The following is a 23,098-nucleotide window of genomic DNA, read 5'->3' as shown; positions in this document are numbered from 1 at the left end:
TTGTTGCTTGGTTTTTTTGTTGTTTTTTTTTTTTTTTTTTTTTTTTTTCATGAAGGCCTTAAAGGACTATAATTGGAAATGGTCCTTTTCCAGTCAGGAACTAGGGAAAGGGCAGCACTTCAGATTTGCCTGCCCTGCCAGTGGTGGAGATTTCCAAATCTCTGCAGTTGGCTTGGCTGGGAAAGATGTGCTGCGGCACATTCATTTGTTGCCTGTGACAGATGAGAGCTACTGCAGGCACGTCTACCTGTGTTTCTATCACCCCCCCACACACACACACTGCCTGGTAGATGCACCCTCTGGCAAGACACATCCTCATACATCTACATCGCCATGTGACTCCACCGACACAGGGCTTCAGCCACCCAGACTCCTTCCACCCAACCGTAGCCACTGAACAATGTCAGAAGAGCATCTAAGCTCCCTGGGATCAATGGAGATAGTAACTGAGCCCACACATGGCCTAAGTGACCCTTTGGAGACCCTCTGTCAGCTGTGGGCTGAATGGTGGTGCTGGTGCTGTGCACAGCCTCACTGTGCGCCGGAGGGGTGTGGAGCACCCTCGGTTCCTCCGACCGAAGCAGGGCTATGCAGCTTCCATCGTGCAAGTGGTTCATGTGCATTCAAGTCACACACGCTCTCTTACAGTAAAGGCCAGAAGAACAGATGGTGCTTACCAGATGAGATTTGGGAAGGCTTAATGACCACCATGGAAGTATTTATGGCTCCATCTTCTAAGAAACTTTTGGTAAGTAATTACCACCAGCATAGTACCAACTGTACTTCTACAGTGTTTTTCATTTTTTTGCCATAATTTCTATCGCTACTGTAATACAGTCTATTTTAATATTAAAATATTTAAATCACAATTTATTTTTTAATACATTCAGTATTTGTGTTATGTCAAAGGTATGTCCTTTTTGGCACTCCAGTAAAATTGTACTTATTCTCAAAGCTATTGTAGCTGTCATTCATGTGTGATTAATGTGACTACACCATTCATGACTCCACTGACACTAATTAGAGGTGTGAATAGGAATTCACACCCAGCAATGTTCCCTGTTGGATCTCCTTTTCTACCATTCCAACCCACTGTTTCAGCTAAACAGTGGGTGGACAACTGCAAAGTAACCATGTAAAGGTGGACTCATGGCTCAGTCAATACTGTATCCATGGGAAAACTGTAGTTTTCCTTCTGTACAGTTGCACTGGTGAAAGTCGCGCTGATGCAATGGACTGACTGTGCACTGCCGAGAAAACTCCGTGCAAAAAGGGGAGAACTCTTGCGGTTGCCAACACAACCCAGAAGGGATTCAGCCATACCTGGCTTTCTGTGCTTGTATGGGAAGGCTGCCAAAGAAGAGAACATGGCTTTTGCACCTTTGTGTGCAAGGATGAGGTGTAGTTATGGTTGGGGGTACTAGTGCTACATTGGATTAGTGCATCCATTGTCACTGTCTGCTTTAGAGCCATCACAACCCAAGCCATGGCAGGATGGTGGTGGTGTGTGTGGGGAGATTTGCACTGTTTCAGCTCTCTGTAGATCAAGGAAATGGTCTTCCAAAAGTTGCTCAGGACTTCTAGGCTCTGGCTCTAGCCACTGCTTATCCCAACGAGCTGAAAGGGCCCACGGTAAGATGGCTGTGCTCAGTGGTGCGCGCTTGTCCTTGCCTGCTGGCTGTCCTGAGGAGGATCAGGATGAAACATGCCCCAGCTCCCTTCTGGAAAGCAGAAAGGCAGGTGAACTGCAGTGAAAAAGGAACAAAAATTGGAATAAGACCAGATCGGGCAGTGCTTATACGTTCCGTGGTTTAAGCACAGCTTGAATCTCCTTCTAGAATAACCACCTTGTTTCATTGGTTATCTAGAGAAATACAGCTTTTGGCATTAGACGACTAAATTAGGTGATGTGATTACTCCTTTAAACTCGAATCAGACACTAATCCTTCAGGATCCCTGATCTTTCTGGTTTCTCTTACATTCCGTCCTTCAAATACAGATTAAAAAGGTGAACTATTATTACTTAAATAATTTTCAAAACTTTGATTGTTTTTCTGACCCCCTTTTCTCTCTCAGCAGGATAGAAATAATGCTCATGGAGTCTGGAGCAAACCCAGCCCTTTACCATGAAAAAAAATCTGAGATCTGAAGAGAGAAGATAGAGGGGAAAATAATTAACTGTGCTACTGAATGATCAAGAATTTTAATCCTTACCTGCAGCTGGGCTGTGTTCTGCTGATACGGGGAGGAGAACGTGATTTGGTTTATCCCATCCCACAGCAACCTGTGGCGTCCTGCCTGAGTTCTTGTCCTCTGGGTCCATTCCCCTGTGCTGGCGTGGGGAGCATCTCACCTGCTGCTACCGCTTCTAGGTAATTTTTTTTTCCTGCTGTGACACACTCATGTACGAAACAGGTAAAGAGAACGTGCAGAAATATTGCAAGTCTTCAAAAATGTTTTATCCTGGTATCTGCATAACCCCAACTCTGCCCTGGTAAGGTTATTGCAATGAATAACTGATGAAACGGCGTTCAGTGGCCAGTTATTTTAAAGTGCTCCCAATCTCGTTTGGTGGTGATAAAGAGGATAAATAGAGAAATGCACATATTCACATTTGCACGAAAGCCAAAATCACATGTGGCAGAGATAGTCAGAAACAATAAAATCCAAGATTGAAAAATGAAAGAGAAGGATAAAGCCTTGTGGTTTAATATGAAGGAAAATATATGACAGAATCTTTCATCTCTGACCATGTTTGCTGCAAAGTAATAAGATACGTTGGCTCTGAATGGAGAAGATAAGCGACTAGGATAAAAACCAAGCTTTGGTACAACAATCATGGGAGCTAAATTATTGCCTTGTTTTTATTACTTCAGACACAGAAATATAGTGGAAAGATGTAGCTGCAGGGGAAAACTCCAACAGCCAAGAGGATGGGCTGCAGATACTTGGAGTATGCTTTTGAAAGGGTCAACGCTTGAGGTATTTTCCTCTTGTAAAAGTATCAGAATAATGCTGCCTGTGGATAGGTTGAATGCCTTGAAACAGCGGCTGTAGCTTACAGATTTGAGTGGAAATGTTGGGAAATTGAGGCTTCCTAAAGCAAACTAGTAACACTAGTTTGTGCCAGAACTGAGATGATGTAAAATCAAAGACTAAAGGGAGCTTACCAGGTGACCACTGCCACAAAGCTGCAGCGCCCCAGCCTCAGCTTCCCCCACTCAATGTGATGTTGGAGAGCTACGCAGGGTTTAGAGGGTTTTTTGGCCCCGTTTTAGAGCTAGGGAAATAGTAATCAAGCCAGAATGGCTTTTTCAAGCGCAGGAGTGTACTGCTGGGTTCCCAACTTTGCATGCGTTTTTCTAAACAAGTAGGCTGATTTTCCAACATGCTGAGCAACTTCTGAAGCCAAATGGAAATTCATCTGGAGACACAGCTGGGTCACTAATGTGAAAAGGGCTCGGGATGAAAGGCACTGCATGAAAGTTTCTGTCATGCGGTTCCTCTGACTCCATAGACATTCAGACAGCCCCTGAAGCTTAAGCAAGTCTAAAGATGCAAGTGTTGGACAGCACGACTGGGCTTCTTGGGTCTCATACTCAAGTCTGAACTCTTAAAGACCTGGATTCTTCCTCCTGTTGTAATTTGTTCTCCTAGCTGTCTGCTCCTAGGGCATGGGTTTCTATTTGCTCCTGTTTCTTATCTGCCCTCTGGGAGAAGGGGTAGGGACATGCAGGTGGTATGCCTCTCTCCTGGGCACGCTCTGTGCTGCGCTTTGCTCACGATGCCTGGGGAGACAGCCAGCAGAAATGCCAGGTCCAGCTCTGAGAGCACCAGGGAGGTTCAGACCTGCAGCCTAACACGTTGGCTTTGACTTCTTTTTGGTAGCAGGTCAGATCAATCTTTGGCCAAAATTTCCATGCCCAGCCCAGGCTGGGGGACATCTGGACCCGGAGGCACCGTCCCTCTATGCTGTTAGTTCATTCCTGACACGGTTCTGCTGCCCTCGCTCTGCTCCCCAGCACACACCATATCCCACGGTCCCTGCGACTGGGCTTCCTACTGCTCTCAGCATTCAGAGGGACCTGGAGATGCTGTTTTCTGTTTATCACAACGCAGCTAAATCTCCCTGGGTAGGGACCGATTTGCAGCACAAATCGGATGTGATGCAGATTATAGTGCCTTCCTGTGGTGAAATAGTATGCCATATTTTAGTATATATATCATACATATGCACACTACATATATCTCTTTCTATCTCTCTAAGACTATAATGCCTTATGTTGTAGTGACAGCAGTCTCCTGGGTTCTTTACTACAGGAGGTTTCCCTGCTTATCAGGGGAAAATATGACAAATTTTGTTGAAAGCAGAGTTTTTTTCTAAAGAGCAAATCTACCTACAGCCTGTTTTCCCCTATTTCCACTAGTGCCTGTAACGATTTGGCTTCTCCAGACTGGGATAGCTCGCTAGCTTGTAAGCACTTCAAATTTGGACCATATTACAGTAATACGTGGAGTAAAACAGCGTTTCCACTGTAGTTTAAGGAAAAAGCTTTCAAAGGAGCTGCTGAGATGAAAGCATAGTTTCTGGACTTGAATGCAGTTATACTTAATAGGAATTATCCTCACAGGATCTAGGTATAGCTTTGTGACAGGAAAGGTGGATGGGACACTAGTAGTAGACATCAGTAGATTTCAGTCTACTTCCATCAGTAGACATCTGCCCATGCTGGCCTTACCTCAGGCCCTGGTCAATGTTTTTCCACACTGAATCTAATGGTCTGGGAAGGGACTTGGAGAAAGAGGAGACACCTGTGACTTGCACAAGTGATGGAGAAGTCAGGCCTGTCTGATGCATGGTGGTACCTTTGCTTGCTCATCCAGACCCACTCGTCAGTGCTTCCTGGCGTGTGCCTGGTTTTTAAACCTTTTATTTCAAAGGGTGGTTCTTTTGATGTGCCAGTTCAAAAAAAGCTGGATATTTCACTGTAGATCACTGCAATCTTATCAGATTGCTGCTTTTGTAAAACAAAGTGTTGTGAGGTTGACAAGCAGGTTTAAATAGCTGCTTCTGGTCTGAGATTTCTTTAGTGAAAAAAAAAATAATCCCATGGAGTCTTTTTAAGACCTGCTGTTATGTGCCTTAAAAAAAAAAAAAAAAATCCAACTGAAAAGTGTCATGAGTTAGAATGTGTTTTAATCAACCCAACATAAATTGCGAGCATAACAACGCCTGGGAAAAACAGTCAACTGGAAAAAAATTTTCAAGCATTTCAGTGTGCTAAGAAAACTGTACAATCATCAGTTATTTCTGTTACAGCTCAAGATTTTCTGAAATAGAGGTAGTTAAAAAGTTCTCAGTAAAATCCAGAACCAAAAGAAACTACAGGTTTTAATTCTGAATGTGAGGTGAAGATCAGGTTCTCTGGAAGTTTAACAGAAATTTCTGATCTGCGTGTGCCTTGAGGAGTGTATCTGATGCAGCCCAGCCCTCCTGATTTTTGCATTGAAGGTCTCAAAAAGGACTTTAAAGTCCCTTAAAATACTATTGGCTGCTATTATACTTCGAAAGCCATGAAACCAAAAAGCAAATAAAAAATAAACGAAGGGGGGTAGAACTGGTGCTAGAAATTTTACACCTAGCACTCAAAAGTTACGTCTGGAGGGCTGAAGTTTAGGGCAACGCTGCCTGGCACATCGTTGGCTGAGGGTGAAGACCTTGGTCTTCCGTGTGTAATTATCAGGTGTGTGAGGATTTGCCTGCGAGCAGACTTGGAGCATCAGTGTTCTATGCTCACACAGTCGTAAATCAGCTTGTCCTTCCCTCACAGGCTTGGCACTAAGTGCCTTGGCATTGCACAACATGTTCTAAGTATGTGGAAATACATGTATATGTTATGTATACTTCAATGTGGATTTTTCAACAGCATGAAAACCCGACAGTTTTGTAAAATGTTAAATATACATTCATTAAACTGTTTTGCAGGTGAATTTTGTGAAGTTTTGGAAACACCTTGTTTCACACAGAAGAAGACTGGATAACATATCTTAACCGGGTTGGAGATTTCATCTTGTCTCCTCTCTCACCTGGAAGGAAAACTAAATACCTGGACTCTCATTCCTTCCTGTAATCCTTCTGACTCCAGAGAAGACTTTTCATTGTTAGAAATAGCTCTGCAAATGGATTTCATCAGGGAAGCAGGGAAGTGCGGCTGTTTGGGGTTTTGATTGCGTGGGGAATCGTGGAGGGAAGGAGAAATGGAGACCTGGAGGAGGGACCACAAGGTGCATCGCCAGATAAAGAAAGTCCTGGTCAACTCTGCAGTAAATCTTAATGCCAGCTCTGGGTGTGATGAGCTGGGCTTCACTGCTGTTGGTTGGAGCTCGTTTGTTTTCATATCTAAACAGCTTTCCAACCGAGCCTCACCTGAGCTACAACTGCTCCCAGAGGAGGGGTGAACATCAATGGTAAGTGGAGATTATTTTTAGCCAAATTCTGGAGTCCTGATATACCTCAGTTTTCACTTTCTCAGCACATTTTATTGAATTTTATTAGGTCATTTAGCAAATAATTTTAATTTTCTGCTTAGATCTGGATTTCTGAAAGTAATGTACTGTTGTACAGTTAATGAGTCTGCTAATAAGCTCCAAGAAAATGTGATTTGCGAATCATTTCAGGACATAACTGTCACTCAGACCCTATGCCAATTAGCATAACCATTAGCAACTATCCCTAAGAGGTCCTTGAAATTTAAATGAGATTTCCTAAGATCCCTTTTACTGGGGAGGTTGAAAATTCTGCCTCACGTAGAAAATGCATCCTGGCAAGAAGCAGTAATTCATTAAAGAAAAAGTGTATCTTTAGATGTAAATGCCCACCTGAGTTCTGAGCCCCAGCAATCTCCCTGTAACACGTGGTGTTTGTTTGCCCTTACACCAACTGATACAGCAGCAAAACGGGTGGGTTTTTATTGCAAACATGAAAAACATGTTAGCAGGGGTGGGTGGGCGTGCTTAGGGAGCAATATGCTACCCACAAGGTCTTACTAACTCTCGGTGGAATTAGTGACTTGGTGGACTTAGTTTTCCTGGAAAAAAGGCTACATAAAGGTTGTGTGAGGTTGTGGCCAATGCTGCAATGCTCTCGGGTGCTGCAGGGCTCAGAGCATCTCTGGGTGCAGGCAAAATTCAACTGGCTGCAATTCCCACTGGATGTTGTCCTAAACGCTTCATTCCACAGCCCCCCCCGTTCAAGAGGAAGCACTTTTCTCAACAGTTGTTTGGTCTTTTATATTTTCCTCTCTCCCAGCTCTTAGTTCTTCAGGTTCCCAATTCTGTCTGATGTTTTAGGAAGAAACAGATAGATCTTTAAGGCTTTGTTTAGGGTAGCAGCCTGACAGAGATCGTGCGTAACGTTGCAGAGGCATCTTCCCGCAGGTGGGGTTTTAGCCAGGCTATCAATCAGGCAAACCCAGAGCTTCAGATGAAATGCAAAAGCTTCGGACTCAGGAGGAGGCTGCGGTTGCTTGTGGGTATAAAATAGAAAAGAACGCTGTATTAGGCAACTTAAAGGCCTAGCAGAGGTATTAGCTTAATCTTTCTTTCTTTAATCTTGCTTTATCTCATTTACAAAATGAGACATCTCTACACTTGCAGGTGGTTTCTGCCAGCTAGATTTGGGTGGTCCACCAGGGCCCTCTGTGACCAGAGGTGGCCCACGGGATGATGTCCCTGAGCCAACACCTCTCCTCCTCGGCACCCCCCACCCCCACCCCACCCCCCCCCCCCCCCGATGCAGGGAACGGCCCCTTCAGTGTGAATCCCAGAGCTGCATGCCTCCTCTTGTGTCTGTGTATGTCTGTAGACCTGCAAATTACTGTGGCATCCACGTGGTGCATGAGGGTGCAGTCCAAAGCTGGCATGCGTGAAACTGACACGTGAATTTGAATTCTCACGCCCAGGCAAGCTGCCCAGGGAGGTGCTCACAGCTGGAGGATGGAGCTCAGCAGTGATGTCGAAGGGGCATCTTCTCCCCAGCTCCTAATTGCTAGACTGACCCTATCCTACTTTTAACTTAGCAAGCAAACATGAAACACAAGATTCAATAAAGCAAAAATCTAACAAAGGATGCAAGTTATCTTGAAGAGATTAAGGTAGTCAGAGAAGTGAACAAAGCAGGTAACATGCTAAGGTGAGAGAAAGGATAAAGTTTGTTGAGATCAAGGAATTGCCTCAGAAAATGCTGTTTTGAATTAATGGCACATTAAAACTGAGCATTAGACTGAGCAAATTCCTTTGGTGCCCTGCCAAGGGCTGCCTCTGGAGGGATGCTCCCATCAGCTGGAGCGCTGTTTGTCCATTGCCACCCTCAGCCCTTCACCAGCAACAGCAGTGGGCTGATTTCCTCAGATCCCACTTGCTAATGACTCACACTTTCATTTGCTTTCCTGTTTTCTTTTATTTTAAAGCAATATTGAGGGCGTTTAGGACTGGGGAAAGGATGTATGCAGAGGCAATACCATGCAAACGATGCCAACTGACTGCAATGGTGATTACTAATAGCACCATCAAGTAGCAGCTGGGACCTGATTGATTAAAGGTGACTGGGAGGTCCAGGAGGCCTTAGAGCACTTTCCAAGGTCTGTTTTCGCCTTTTCTGATGGAGCCTGAGCAGCTGTCACCGGGATGCAGCAGGTTTGCACAGCCAGGTCCTGCTAACCCATTTCATGTCTCACCAAGACTGTGCTGGGCAGGTACAATCCTTTCAGGGCTGTCAGTAAGCAGCTGTATCTCAAAGGATGCTACAGCTCAGGCTTGTCAAAGCTCAATAAATACCAGGGCTCCTTATTTAATATGGAGACCCTACGAAAATTTCAGTTTTCTGTAGCAAGCCTAGGAGAGTGTAGTTCTTAAAACATTAATGACTCAGGCTTTTATATGTTGTTAGATTTTTCTTGGCCGTGTTGGCTGTTGATGGATGATCATTTGCCGTCTTTTTTCTCTTGATAGGAAAAGCCAGGGGTGTATAAATCATATTTTCATGCAAAAGACCAGGTACAGATTTTTTGGTATTTGCCCTTAATTGCCTTCTCAGTTTTTGTTAGACAAGAAAGGATATTAATGGGATTGTGCAATGGCCAATTAGTTTTAAAGGTCTTTAGTTCTATTACTTATCTGGAATAATTTGTAATCTTCCTTTGACTGAGGCGGCCGAGGAACCCTTTTTGATAATAACACTAAATCAGGCTGCTAGAGCACATACCGATTAACATATACAAGGGACGTTACACCAAACAGAAATTCAATTTAACAGATCTCACAGCTCCAACCATATCCCAATTATATTCATCTCCTTCTGCAGACTTCTCTGTTTTACCCTCTTATCCCAATCTTCAGAGGTCTCAGCATGAATTTATCATGTTTCCTCTTGCTCTTGTTCACATGCAGCCTGCTCACTACCCACCATTTTTTTTTCCATCATGTGCTCAAGCCCTTCCCGTTGCTGTGACTTATTAGATCTTGGGCATTTGCCTGATGCCGGGCTTCTTTTTCTGTTTTAAACCCTTAGAAAGGCAGATGGTTACCTGTAAAAGGCTTTTGAAGGCAGTATAATATCGCTGCCCTTGCTATAATACAAATAGGAATAATTTTTTTCGCCTTTGACCACTGGAAAAGATTTGAGTGAAAAAAGTATTGAGTGGAACAAAGAAAGCCAGCATGGGTTGGAGACTTCCTAAATAGAGTCAGTTGTATACCCTAATAGGAAGTAAAATCCTCATTAACAAGCTGTTATTACTTTGAAAAGCAGAGGTTGAAATCGGTTCATGAGGAGCTGAGCCACTTAAGTGCATCTGCAGACAAAGCACATTTTTATTATAGGACCTGCCTGTCTGTGCTACCTCTGATCATTCCTCCCGAGCCGTCTCTAGGCATATCAAGGTAAATCTTTTTTGTTAAAGGAAGATACTGTTTTAAGTGTAGGTTTTCTCCTCTTTTAGGTGTGCAGACTATGTCAGCTTTATATATACTGTGGGAGACACATAAATGTTGTCCTAGCCCTTGTCAATAAAGAGCCAGCCACATCATCAAACAGGATAAGGCAACTTAGCAGCCAAAAGAACCAGAAGGACCTAAGCCTCTGCCTTCTTCTCCCCCTCACTCACATAAAGCTGTGCTGGAGAGACCGCTGATGTGACATTACTTCTATCTTTCTATTTTCTTTCCTTCTCCTTTTTATTTATTTGTTCATAAGCCAGGAAGATTTCTGAACAGTACTTGTGAGTGTCAGCAATTAGAATGCAAAGCCACGGAGACCGAAGTCAGCTGTCTCAAACACCTTTCCAGCGCTGAAAGTGTCAAACGAGTTTGTCAAAACGTGGGCAACTGCCTGCACACAAAGCATTCATCCGGGGCTGGGTTCTGATACCTGCTTTCGTACTAAATGTTGACTCTTTCTATAGGTAACACAGGCAACAAAATCTGCTGCTTTCAAAAAATCAAACAGGCAGAAAAATGTGGAGCCAATGCATATCTGTTACATGGCAGGTTCTGCTGCTTGTTGGTTATTGTACAGCCGTAAAAATTCAAACCAATTTAAACAAGTCTGTGTGCCAGTGAGCTGGCAGAGCTCTGCTTGCTTAAGGGAAATGAGGATTTGCTTTGAGTTCATGTGGAAAACTTTTGGGTTTTTGTCTGCATCGGTTGTTCTCCTGCAGAAAGACAGGAGCATTTCTTCTTTTTGCCAATCTTCCTTAGGTTTCTCCAGCTGAACAGTAGCTATTTCTGTGCCAAGGGCCGCCTCTGCTAATGTGTCTGTCCTGCACAGCACTTCGGTGATGGGGGCCACGTGCCTGTTTGGGGTCTTACATCTCACAGGCTGCACAGAGCATCCTGAGAGGTGTATGGGCACAAGTCCAGGTTGAGCTCTCCTGGGAAGGTGCCATCAGACATCCTTTCAAGGCTCCTTGCCCCATGCTGTGGGGCCTCGAGTGTCCCCCCAGGCACAAGGTACCAGTTTTGCAGCACATGCAAATGCCACCCTGGTATCTTGTGCAGATTTCTTGAAAATAGGCAGTTGTTTAAAAAACAAAGAGAGTGTTAAAGACCCCATGAAAGTGCTCGCAGAAAGAAAAGCTTGTTAATGAGCTTAACCCCCATAAGGCATAGAAGAGCACGATGTTGCATATCATGACTGCAGGAACAGCTTTGGTCAATACTCACGCTTTACAGACGACAGATACTCCAAACACAACACACACGACTGTAGGAATGAGGTTTCGTCAGAGCCACACCTCATAAAAGTGCTTATTATATACTGTGCCTCGCAGCATTTATTGTCACCTGGTCCATGTCTGATGCAGAGCATTGACCTGGGAGTCATGAATCCACAACCTCCATTTCTACCTCTTCCACAGTGACAAGGTGGACTGATTTCCATCCAAGTGATTTAAATGAGCCACCAGGGAACCGTGATTTAAATCATCGATGTTTGCTTTTCACATTGGCAGGAGAGGCAGCTTTAATGATGTATGGTCCTGCTGCTGTGGCTAAAATCTAAATTCCTGGAATATTCCCTCTAGATAATCTCTAAAGTTCATGTATTTGCCTCTGGCTGGTGAGCTGCAGACGAGGCAGCAAATTCCTGGCATAGCCGGGGAGTTTGTAGCTGCTGCGCTTGTATTGGCAGCCTGAAATAGGCAGCCCAGAGTGAAGGTGCCAAACAGGGTGGTATTAAGTACCTCTTGGCTTCTGCTGAGCAAAGGACTAAAAGACAGAGTGCTCTGAAGAGCTGGAAAGTGCAGGAAGGGGTCTGGCAGGACTGCCGGAGCAGGTGGGTGTGTATCTGTGCCATGCTCCGTGGTGCTGAGCAGTGACCACCCTGCAAGAGGATGGGGGCAAGAATTTGTCGAGATGCTCACATAGGCAGGACAGGACAGTGTGAGCCACGTGCAGCCTAGGCATTAGCATTTCCAACACGGATATATGAAGGTATTCAGAGAAAAAATTCAAGCCTGTGGATGGATGGACAATTTATAGCGTAGCTATACTATTAATTAAGATAATATTTTTATGGAAAACCTTGAGATGTTTTGATACATAATTAGTAAACAGATGGTTGGTATTCAAGATAGCCTTTCTTTTTTCTGCTAGCTAGGAGAATGTCCTATAACTAAGCACGTTGATTTAAGTAAGCATTTTGCTTAACCTTACATTAATCAGTTCTTCCTTTTTATGTTTTGTGGTGTTAAAAATGGCGAGTGACGTATATTGTTTACCCGTGGGGAATCACATGCAATATGTTTCAAGCCACATTTGGATGGGAAGTGGGACTTAGGGATGTGTAAAGGCACTATTTTACTTATATGTCTTATTCATTAAATAACAGTGCATCAAAGTGCTGAGTGTACAAGGCAATGAATGAGGGCAGTATTTCTGGTCACCTTATGGTGTCTTTTTAGAAAAGATAGATCTTTTTTTCTCATCCTTAATTTATACTCTTGAATTGAACAGATCCTTTCTGAGTCGGCTGGTCACTACTACAGCAGTTGAATAAGCTGAAATCAAGCAAAATATTCCTTTAGTTCCTGCAGAAGTGACCATGAGCTTACACAGTTTTGTCAACATCAGTCCTGGGTAAGACAGGTGAGTTCGTCTGACATCTTTTTATCTGCAGCGAGAAGCATGTGATGCCCAAGTGAAGTATTTTTAGTTTAAGGTGTGTAACAGATTACGATAAATTTGCACAGTTTAATCTTGGAATCTAAATAGATTTTTTTGTTTGTTTTTAAAACCAAAAAATACATATGGTTTGAAAATCCAATTGCACTTTCGAAAAGTTACTTTTTTACTGTCTCTTTTATCCTCCCTGGTGTGCATTTACAGGCAGTTCTTCCTCTGTTGTGTTTTCCTTTTGCCAGCCACAAAATGGAGGAGACGCTCACCATATGTGTATAACCCAGCGGGATTCCCCAGTTCTAAACCTGCAATTAATCCTAACTACTATTATTTCTTTATTCCAGAAGGCACTTTTCGCACCTTGCATTATTGACGCAGCACGACATATATCTCACCATCTCCTTTCCATTGTGTGCAGCATCCCCTACCTCTCCTGATCACGCAGAGATGATTAACACCACCTGACACAGCAGCAGCTCCCTGACATGGCTTCCTGAGGTATTTTGTGAACGCAATAAGCTTCAGAAAACCTGTTAGTGAGGAGCGGTACAAACATGCCTCACCTGTGTGGGTCGATACAACCTTGGAAGGTGTTTGGTGCCACGTGTTTCAAGGCCAAGCACTCGATGATGTGGAGTGCTCTGTTCTTCTCTATCTCCTGACTCCATCCCTGTAGCCATGGTAATGGTGTGCCTTGTGAAAGATGCGCCTGGCACAGAGCATAGTACATTCCCCTTCTCCTGCAACAGGGAATCTGAGGAGCAGGAGCCGCTTTTCCTCACCGCGGTTGCATTAATGCAACTGGCAGAGCTGGTTCTGCTGTGCTGTTCTCTCCTCCTCAGCTGCCTGCCCTCCTCGGGCTCTCCCTCACAGAGACACCCATCTAAGGGAGGGAAAGCCGGACCAATATTCATAATTGTATTACGCGTTCCAAAGCCAGGAAGCTTGACTGGTCTTTTTATCATTGATATGATAATGTGGTGAGCAGAGAAGATACCATCAGAAGTTGCTTTCATCTCGGGAGATAGTGAATACACTAGATATGTATCTTAGACTTGACAAGGATTCTCACTGAAGGCTTTTCTGAAAGTCCTAATCTCTGGTTCATATGTATATTTTGAAACTTGTTAACAACCCACTCCCTCTCCCCAGCACAGGGCTGTAATCATGGAGGAGCTTCAAAGAGCCCTGCTCATGCCTTCTTGCGTTTCTGAGGGAGGCTGGGCACCAGGGCTCATTTGCCAAACCGCCTGCGCTAGGAGAAAAGAGAGCCATTAAGGTACCTATTTCAAACACTGCGACCAAAGGGAACAATAACACTTTGGCCTCTGTGGCTCTTTTCATGTGTGGATCTGAAAGTGCTTTGGCATCGCTAATTTGAAAGAGAAATCTCACTAATTAGCATTTATGTCTGGGATGGAGGGGTGTGTTTTGCACACATATGAACAGTCCTGATTTACCACCACACCAGGGATAAGGCATGAGCAGGCTTTGTTTGCTTGTTTTAAACATCTCAGTTGGCTTTGGTTACAGCGAGGGCTCTGCCGCGCAGCTTTACACCACAGGGTTCCAAACCTGAGTGGGAAGCCCAAGCGTAGTCTTGAGATATGTGGGTCCAGTTCCTTTCCCTCTCTAAAGTTGCACAGATGTGGAGGGGACTGATGTCTGAGTGGAGATCTGATTTTTTTTTTGCCCCTCTGTTGTCTGTAGTGTCAGTAATTGGCAATTGAGCTCAGAGAAGTTTGATGCTGAAGCTGGCTCAGAGTCACGGAAAGTTTTGTGTGCTGGATGTTGGAAAACAGGATTTTACAGAAGCCACTGAGAAAGAAACATTTCTGGGAAGGAAAAGCAGGACTGATTTGCAGCTTGAGGACCAGCACTTATTTGTGGTGGCTGGTGCCTTCTGTGTTGCACAGAAGCTCCACTAGTAGTAACTGATGATGGGTTTCTTACTAAGTGCTGACTTATTAACAGGGACGTGCAGTCACCTGGGTGCACAGCCAGACCCGCTGCACAGCCTATCCTGCCAAAGAGTCCCTTAAACCACTGCAGCACTCGGCAGGATGAGGTGGGGGACAACAAGCTACTTCTTCACCTGGAAACACTGTTCTGCATTTAATCTCATTTACTGTATCCTTTGTTTTCAGCATCCAAAGCACAAATTATCTAACCCAAGGAGATTGTGTGGACAGCTGGGAGAACAAACAGAAGCTTCTGGATCAGGAGGGCTGGAGATCTCGATGGTTCTTCACCAGATCACTGTCTTCTCAACTTGTCACTTGGGAAACCAAAGCGTGAGTTTAAAGGCAGTGGCGCAGTGACTCAGCTGGCAGCACTGCTGGCTGTGCTATGCCTGATTCAAATCCTCCGCTTCAGTTGCTAGACCCAACAAGCAGAGCTTAATAAGTCCCCAAAATACAGCGGTATAGTAATGAAGAATGCTGTGCAGCACTTAGCAATAGAAAAGCACGGGTAATGAGGGACTTAATTTGGAACGTATCATTTGTCAGATAATTTGGAGGCACATCTCAAAACAGTGCATAAGAATGCGGCTTGCTGCACCAGCTGAAGTCACCCCAACTGTTCTTTCTTTGTTGCAAATCCCTTTTAAAATCTAAGCCTTCAGAAAAGAACCTGGAACCAACAAATGACATAAAAGAATAAATGTTCACAACACATATTTTGGGATTGGTTCAAACACAATATTAGAAAGCCAAATTAATTGTGTCTGTATCAAACCCAAATATATTTTATGAAACAATGAGGCCTCTTAAATGGCTAACTGCTGCCCAGAATATATTTTCCCTGAACCAAACTAGATAACAGCATATCCCTCTTAAATTGGTCAGGAGAGCTGGCTGCCAAATGACAATTCTGTGCCCCGTATTTATTCACCATCTGTGACTTCCACATCAATTTCCTCATTTAAAAAATAAAAACTTTATTTTTTTTTTTCTTTTTTCCCCCTCTCTCTTTTCCCTTCTCTGCCAGAGCTGCAGGGTACATCCAATGTCTGAAAGCCAAGCTGTATTGTCCTTCCTGCTGCAGAAATGGGTTCTGCTGATGATGCATGAGGCACGATGGAGGGTGGCTCGGTCCTCTGCGGCGATGTTGTCTTTGTGGCATGTGCGGTAGTTGAGGTTTGTTTATGCCAATAGGCGGTGGATGGGCAGCAGGAGGAATTCCCTCAAGTGACCTGTCTTTCCCCAAATGAATGGTAGAGAGCATGAAAGCGAAAGGGGAGAGCCAAGTTTGCCCTTGTGGCATCCTTTCCCAACCGAAAAGGCTGTGTTTGCCTGATAAATGCTGGCTTACATAGGAAGCAACCAGATCCTAAAAAAGGGGGAGGGTTAGGGAAATTGGTTCAGGATTCTAGTGATCCAATATGACTACATTTCTTGTACTTCTGTTCTTAAAAAAACACGACATTTTATGAGTAAAGAGTATTCATGGTGCTATGTAGCAAGATACTTAAGACATCTCCATGCTCATCACCCACCGCCACAGGCGGGGGGCAGGGCAGGCCGCCGCTGGGCAGGAGTTACGCCTGTAGAATGTGGCAGTAACTGATTAGAGAGTTTTTTGCCTATCTCGTGACACAAGAAACATAGGGTCACTCAGGGGCATTAATGGCAGCTAAACTGATGGCAAGAAATGATGCTTCATGCAGCATGTAATCAGCCAGTGACACCCCCCCACAACCCCCCACCTCCCACTGTTGAGAGGTCAAGCAGCCAAACCTGGTGCAGAATTTTAGGGGTGATTCTTGCACTGCATATTATATATATGTACTCACCAGAGCACCCAAAGCTCAGGCTATAAGGTAATACAAAAAGAATAAAATTCCCAGAAGGAATTTCTCTTGCTTTTCCACCTGGATTTTTTGCAACCCTCATCCGCGGCATTGCACACCTGTTACTATAGTAGCAGACCAGGGCATTTTTACTCAGAGCTGATATTGGCCACTCTCAGAGAGAAATCAATCTGCTACAGCAGAGCCAGGGCTGCTGCATTTGAGAAAAGACAGCTGCTATCAAAGTAGTTCATGCTTGGCTTAGAGGTCTCAAATTGTAAATAACACTGGTGCATTTAAATTCTGTGCAGAATTTATGATTGAGCCATAGATAAATACATTCTCTCACAATTACACATTACTGTTAGGCTGATCTCTTGCAGTTCCAGAGGGTGGATCAGTTAAACACTCCTGATGTTTGTGTGTTAGAGCTGGAGCAAAAGCTGGAAAACAGGGTTGCTTAGCAGAGGTTTTCCCTGAGCCACTTGTCATCGAGCTTTGCCCAGCCTTCTGGTGGTGGTTGATGTGACCCTGTTTTGCAGCCAGCAGCGAAGTGCGTACCTCTCTGCACAGCTTGCATGAAACACAGGCCTGAAACTTGGGCTCAGGTTTTATGAACCCTTCCAAACCGCTCTGTGAAATCGATGTAAATGTAAGCGTTTCTGACAAACTCCAAGAACTGATGTGTTTTCCTTTGGGTTTATGTTGCGCTGCATATACTTTTGATGGCCCTAAATCAGAAACCTATCTGAACTTTCTTTGCTGTAGGCATGAGGTGGAAACTCCACGAGAGGAAGCTGCCTCAGGCCAGTTCTGGTACTTAACAGGCGTTCCGGGAAACAGCAGCAGAACCATTTTTTACTCAGAGGTGTTGGGATACTTACACTCCTTCCTCTACCAAGGCTACTTGAACTGCAGATGTGAATCAGTGTCTTTTGGATGGAAGTCTCATCCAGTCATCCTTTTATCTTTACCCTGTCTATGCTGCTATTCCGCAGATGGCAGAGCAAGATGTCATCTGGAGGCAGCAGCTGGCGCGATGGGAGACGACGTGAAGGTATGTGCGGGGGTGTTGCTTGCCTGCCTGAACTGGGATCAAGTCAAATGAACGGTGTGGTGAAAGGAGAAAGGAGATGAAGGAAGAAAGGAAACACTCTCCCAGGCAATTTTCTTGGAGGAATAAAGTTACAGAAGGAATGATTGACAAATTAGAAGCACTTTGCACCTAATTTTAATGCGTTTGGATCTTAGGGAGGAGAAATATGTTAAGTTTCAAATTACCCACTTTACCAGTTGCTGCTTTCTCTAGAATTAAAATCAACCTAGGCATTTGGTACTAAATCTTAAAGAAACGAATTGCTTTCTATGGTAGACTGCATTCTTAAAACAGCTTTATTTGAAAGGCCAGCTGAGCAAGTTAATTTAAGCAGTGAGCTGGTCCATGACAGTTGAGCAGTTGTTATTGAGGCCAGTTACTTCTATGAGTAGGAATCACACTGCCAGGTAAACCTCAGCTAAACCTGACCTTGGGCTCTGACTCAAAGCCATCTGATGTCCGACTTTCAATTGACTTAATGGCTCCTGAAGTAGATCTCAGGTGACGTTAGCCACCAGTGGTGGTGTCGCTTTATTTACTAGCCCCAGTGACCCACACTCCCAGGAAAGGAGCACTTTCCCCAAGTCCTCTTCTCCACTACTCACTGGGACGACAGCTATTCCTGTGCTCGCCCTAGCACCACCCCACAGCAGGTCATGCCTCTGCCCTAAGGGCATCTCCTGGAGGAAATCTGATGTCTCTGGAGGCTACGTCCTTATTCTCTATGCTGGGTATGCATACATGTGTTGCTCCCAGTGTCAGTGCTTGTGAGGCAGAAGGAAGGACTGAAGCCAAGCTTTAAAGTGCTCTTCAAGCTGGGCTGCTCTTCAGTCTGTCTTTGAAGCTCTTTCCCATGACCTCGGTCCTTGTAGGCCTGCTGGCAATACGATGTGTCCATTTTATTTAATGTAAGTGATCTGAAATAGCTGGTTCGACATCCCAGTTTAGTAATGAGACTTACTGAAGCTTATGAGCTGCCTTGGCTTTGCAACACAATTAAATTTCAGGAAATAGAAAATATTCCAGTGAGGCTGGTGGATTTGTAATACTATTTGAAGCTTAATGCATAATAAAAACCTGCCATTTAAGGTTTAATATAATATGCATCAGCCCTAAATGACCAGTAAAAACATTATGTAAATTTTTAAGGAAGTTATTGCCTCCTGTAAATGACAATTTATCAATGGCTTGTAAACAAAGGGCTTTCCTCATGGTTATGAACCAAAGAGAATTGAGAAATGAGCAGGCATAAATGGGTTATAGAAACATGAGGTCAACAGAAAGCCGCACAGTATGAACCGGGTGGGTCTTTCCGTCAGCCAGGGCAGGGAAGTAATGCACTGTTCTTTCTGTGTGCCAACAGACTACATTCAGCCTCCCCGTGCCTAAAAAAAGATTTGCTTCAAAATAATGAGATTTTTTTGTGAACATAGAGCCTGCTTGCGACTGACTTTTTATTCTTCTCTTTTCCACTTTGTAGTACTTGTTAAACATTTTCAGACTTTTATTTGTAAACATAAGGGTAAACCCCACCACATTTACTGTCAGTACGCCTCTTGTGTTAGTACATGAAGCTGAATTATGAAGTGTAACACTGCTAGATTCGCAATTAAAGCGCCCGGGGGTCCTCGGAGGATATCTGCTAGCTGACACCACCTTTGGGAGAGAGGTAAAGCCGCTAATGCTGCCCAGGACAAGCAGGCATGGGTCGCATCCACCACTGCAGTGTGCCCTACGGAGGAGGCAGAGAGGGAGTGCCAGCAGAGACATGACTGCCCCTAAGAGCAGGTAAGTGTGGGAGAAGGAATAAAACCATAGTACAGTGGTTCCCAGGCTTGCTTTTTATTTATTTATTTATTTTCAGTGGGGATAGAGCTAGGCCCCAAGACACAATCCCATCACATTCAAGTGCCTAACATTATAATGGGTCTTGAAAAATGTTTTGACTATTACAGAGCCCTTTTTACAGTCATGCTATCAATTCAGTATGAGAAGATATTTTATTTTAAGTGTGCTACAAAGACACGGAGGCATTTGCATTGTTAATTTCTCAGATGTCAAACAAACACCATTATTGCAAAATGAATGCAGCTACCCAGCTGAGAAACAGATCTATTCACTGCAAATAAGTGAAACTTAAAAAATGAATGAGTTCTGCTGATTGCAAGTATCATCAGAAATTAATAATGCTCTAGGAATTTTTCACACAAAAGATAATGAAAGAGTTGTGACTGTTTCCAGTTGTCGATCTTCATCCCTCTCCAAGGGATCGTCGCTGGCTTCAACTTTAAAGGTCCTGAGTAAGAGCACCGGTTTTGTTGTCAGTCTGGGGAACCGATCTTTTTGATGACTTATGATGGGACCCTCCAGCCTCAACAGGTGAGGCAGCTTTGTGTTCCCCTGACCAGCTGGGCTCCTCAGCCAGGTGCTCGCCTGCTGTTATTACCTCACCTCCACCAGATCCTTCTCGACTTGCACGTATCACCTGGAAAATGCCTAAACCCTCCCTTTCAGCGTTTAGGGGTGATTCTTGCACTGCATGTTATATATGTACTCACCGGAGTACCCAAAGCTCAGGCTATAAGGGAATATAAAGAGGATAAAAATCCCAGAAGGAACTTCTCTTGTTTCTCCACCTCGATTTTTTGCATCCCTCATTCGTAGCATTGCACACCTGTTCCTATAGTAGCAGAAGTTTAAAAAGCTTTATTTCCTCTCACACTGCACCCTCCCTTCGGCAGGCACTGCATACAATGCTGTTTCTCACCCTCCTGTTCCCATGTGTAGTTTCCTCCCTCATCTATTCCATGGCCATGACATTCTTCATATGTCTTTGCATCTGTAATAACAACTTCTGCTCTTGGAAAATTAGGTGAGATGAACTTGTTATGTGACAAATTAAACATAAACAGCTCCAAAAAAATTTTTTTTGAAGTATTTGTCTGTATATTCATCTACTAGATGAATATACTTTTTTATAACTAGAGTTATAAAAAGTGTGGAAGAAAAAAGTCTAGTGGAAATGATAATATGATTACTGCCTATAATTCTCACAAATCAAGCATATCAGTTATGCACAAATAGGTTGTCTGAATGTCTGGGTTTTTTTTATTATTATTTTATTCTTTAAAGCTGATTAAACAAGTGATTGTAGGCCCTTATGTACCTTTCCACACAGTTGCTACTTGAAGTGGAAAGCAACAGCTAGATATTTATTTTATGACTATGCAACAGCCAGGCCTCATGGGGCTGAAGGCTGTATGCCCTTCTCTGTATCATCTTGTTTCAAATATTGAGAGAACACAAGAGACACATTTATTTACAGATGTACTTACTGAGGAACTAATAAACTGGTCTCCATGTCAACCTGTATTTTACTCACTTATTTGGCCTTTGTTTGAAAGCCTTTCCTCTGTGTGTTGAGCAGACACAGCTAAGGAATTAGCATCCTTTTTGTACCTTTAATGATACTATCAAAGCATGTGGCTCAAATATCACCTTGCAGAATTAGTGAAAGATTCAGACTTAATGTCTTTTCTCAGGAAATCACAGTACATCCAGCAAGTGCTATTTTAAAAAATGTTCAGGTATGACGACAAAAGCCTACTATAATGAGAATTTACTGCTAGGAGAATGGATATTAATTGTTAAGAAGGTTGCAAATCCTTATGTGGATGGGCTGAACACATAGGGAAGTGCATAAGAAGGTATTTATTCTTTATATTAAATTTTAAGCTGAAAGAATCTATTGCAAAACAACCTCACTACTGTCACAAACTCAAATGTTTTTCTGAACAAATTACATTCCAACTTTGTCCACCTTGCTCACCACGAATACCACACTACTGGGAGCAGGCTCTAGCATGCAGCACAGGGAGAGAAAATGGGAAACGCTCAGCTCCCACTCCCCCAACAAAGAGGGCACCCAGCTGTGCCATCGCAAGGTAGAGACGGGTGGGAGGCAGATGGGAACAAGAGCTTGGGGAATACGGGTTTACTGTTGCACTAATGATGTGCCAGCATGTGCTCCTCTTGCCGACAGCAGGGAGTGTCCCACTGGAAAACAGCAGCTTTCCTATCTCTAAAGGCTCGTATTCTTCTTCCTGATCTTGATTTATTAATTCATCTGAAGAGAAAAAGAGAGTACCTGCTCTTCATGGCAGCAGCATGGACGGGCCAGCCTGCAGCCCCCTGGGCTGGGCAGGTCAGTCGGTGTCACAAGGGTGGGCTGCTCTTCCAGGGCAGAAGCTCTTCTCTCTGGAAGCCAAGTTGCAGTTCTCTGGGACTGGCTTCAACACTGGCCCTGAAGTGACTCAAAAGAGGAGACGGTGAGTTCACGCAGCTGCCAGAGAACAGGCTTGAGTGGAGCTCACACTAGAAAGTGGGGGACAAGCTCCGAAAATAAACCAAGTCCTGTCTGCAGGTAGTGTGGGGTCCGGTCCGAGCACACAGCAAGCCCTCTGATGCAATTTGTGAGGTCCTGGGCTTGTTTCCTTTGTATCCCACTACCTGTTCTCCGCTCCTCACCTCGCTCGGTGCTGGGCACAGCCAGATGTCTCCTCTTTTTCCTTATGCCATGTCAGCCTGGTCCAGGCAGGCATGCAAGACCAGGGGGGGCGAGCCGAAGCCAGGGGCCAAGTGAAATCTGGGCTCACAGGATTCAGCCCTAGCTACAGCCTAGCTCTGTGAGTTTATCTCCATCCAGAGGCTAAAAGAAAAAGATAGTCTTCCCATGGGAAACAGAGAGATGACATGGGAGACCAGAAAGACTGGGAGCTCCCTCGGACCCAGAGGTCCTCTGTGTTATGCTGCACAGGAGGCACACAGGATGAGTTTGAAAGCTTAAAGGGTTATTTCAGTTACAGCCTGGACTGTTGATAGAGCTAGAGTGCTAATTCCTACATCTATGCTCTCATACACTAAATACCATCTTAGGAGGATGTTCGAGTGTCTCTTGTGGGGATCCCTGAATAGTCCTTTGGACTAACCAAGGGTTTGTCTCTGTGTAAGTAAAAGGATTGGTTTATATTTGAGAGCAATCCTTACCTTTCCCTCGATAGGGTCTTGGCTTGCTGAGAAGATTAAGTCAAAAGAGGGGTCCCTTAACGACAGAGCTTTGAGAGGTTTTTGTCCGTCCTAAGAGGAAAAACAATATATTCTTATCAAATACAGAGTAATTCATATCAGCTAGACCACTGACACTACTCTATTTGTGTGATTCAGTAAACATATTTAGCAAAGATAATCAGGTATAGCCTGATTCAATACACTATTTACCCACCTGCTTTTCAGAAGAGCTTATTGGTGAAATAAAGCCAGAGAGCAATAGATCTGGTCATGCACATCCAGGCCAGTACATCAGCTTAGTGCTCATCTTTTGCTGATTTCAGTCGAGTCGGGCTAGGAGCTATTTGGACTACTCCAAGTTTGTTATTTCAGACGAATTTCAAAAACAACCCATAAAGTCATTTGATTTATCCTGCCAAAAGCTACTGGTAATGAGGTGCAGGCTATATGCGGCACATACTCATTAA

At 44.1% G+C, this 23,098-nt stretch overlaps 1 long non-coding RNA gene across 1 annotated transcript; it reads right to left on the bottom strand.

Moving 5' to 3' along the window:
- Nucleotides 1–22,644, bottom strand: LOC308071087. The gene is made up of 2 exons (XR_013930984.1): nt 22,611–22,644; nt 1–21,867 (listed from the first exon to the last, which is right to left on the bottom strand). It is a non-coding gene; the product is annotated as an uncharacterized lncRNA (long non-coding RNA).
- Between the last annotated feature and the right edge of the window lie 454 nt (nt 22,645–23,098).

The sequence above is a fragment of the Falco punctatus genome, assembly GCF_963210335.1.
Source record: "Falco punctatus genome assembly, chromosome: 10".
Lineage (NCBI taxonomy): Eukaryota > Metazoa > Chordata > Aves > Falconiformes > Falconidae > Falco > Falco punctatus.
The sequence above is the reverse complement of the archived record's forward strand: the minus strand, read 5'-3'. Positions and strand labels throughout refer to the sequence as shown.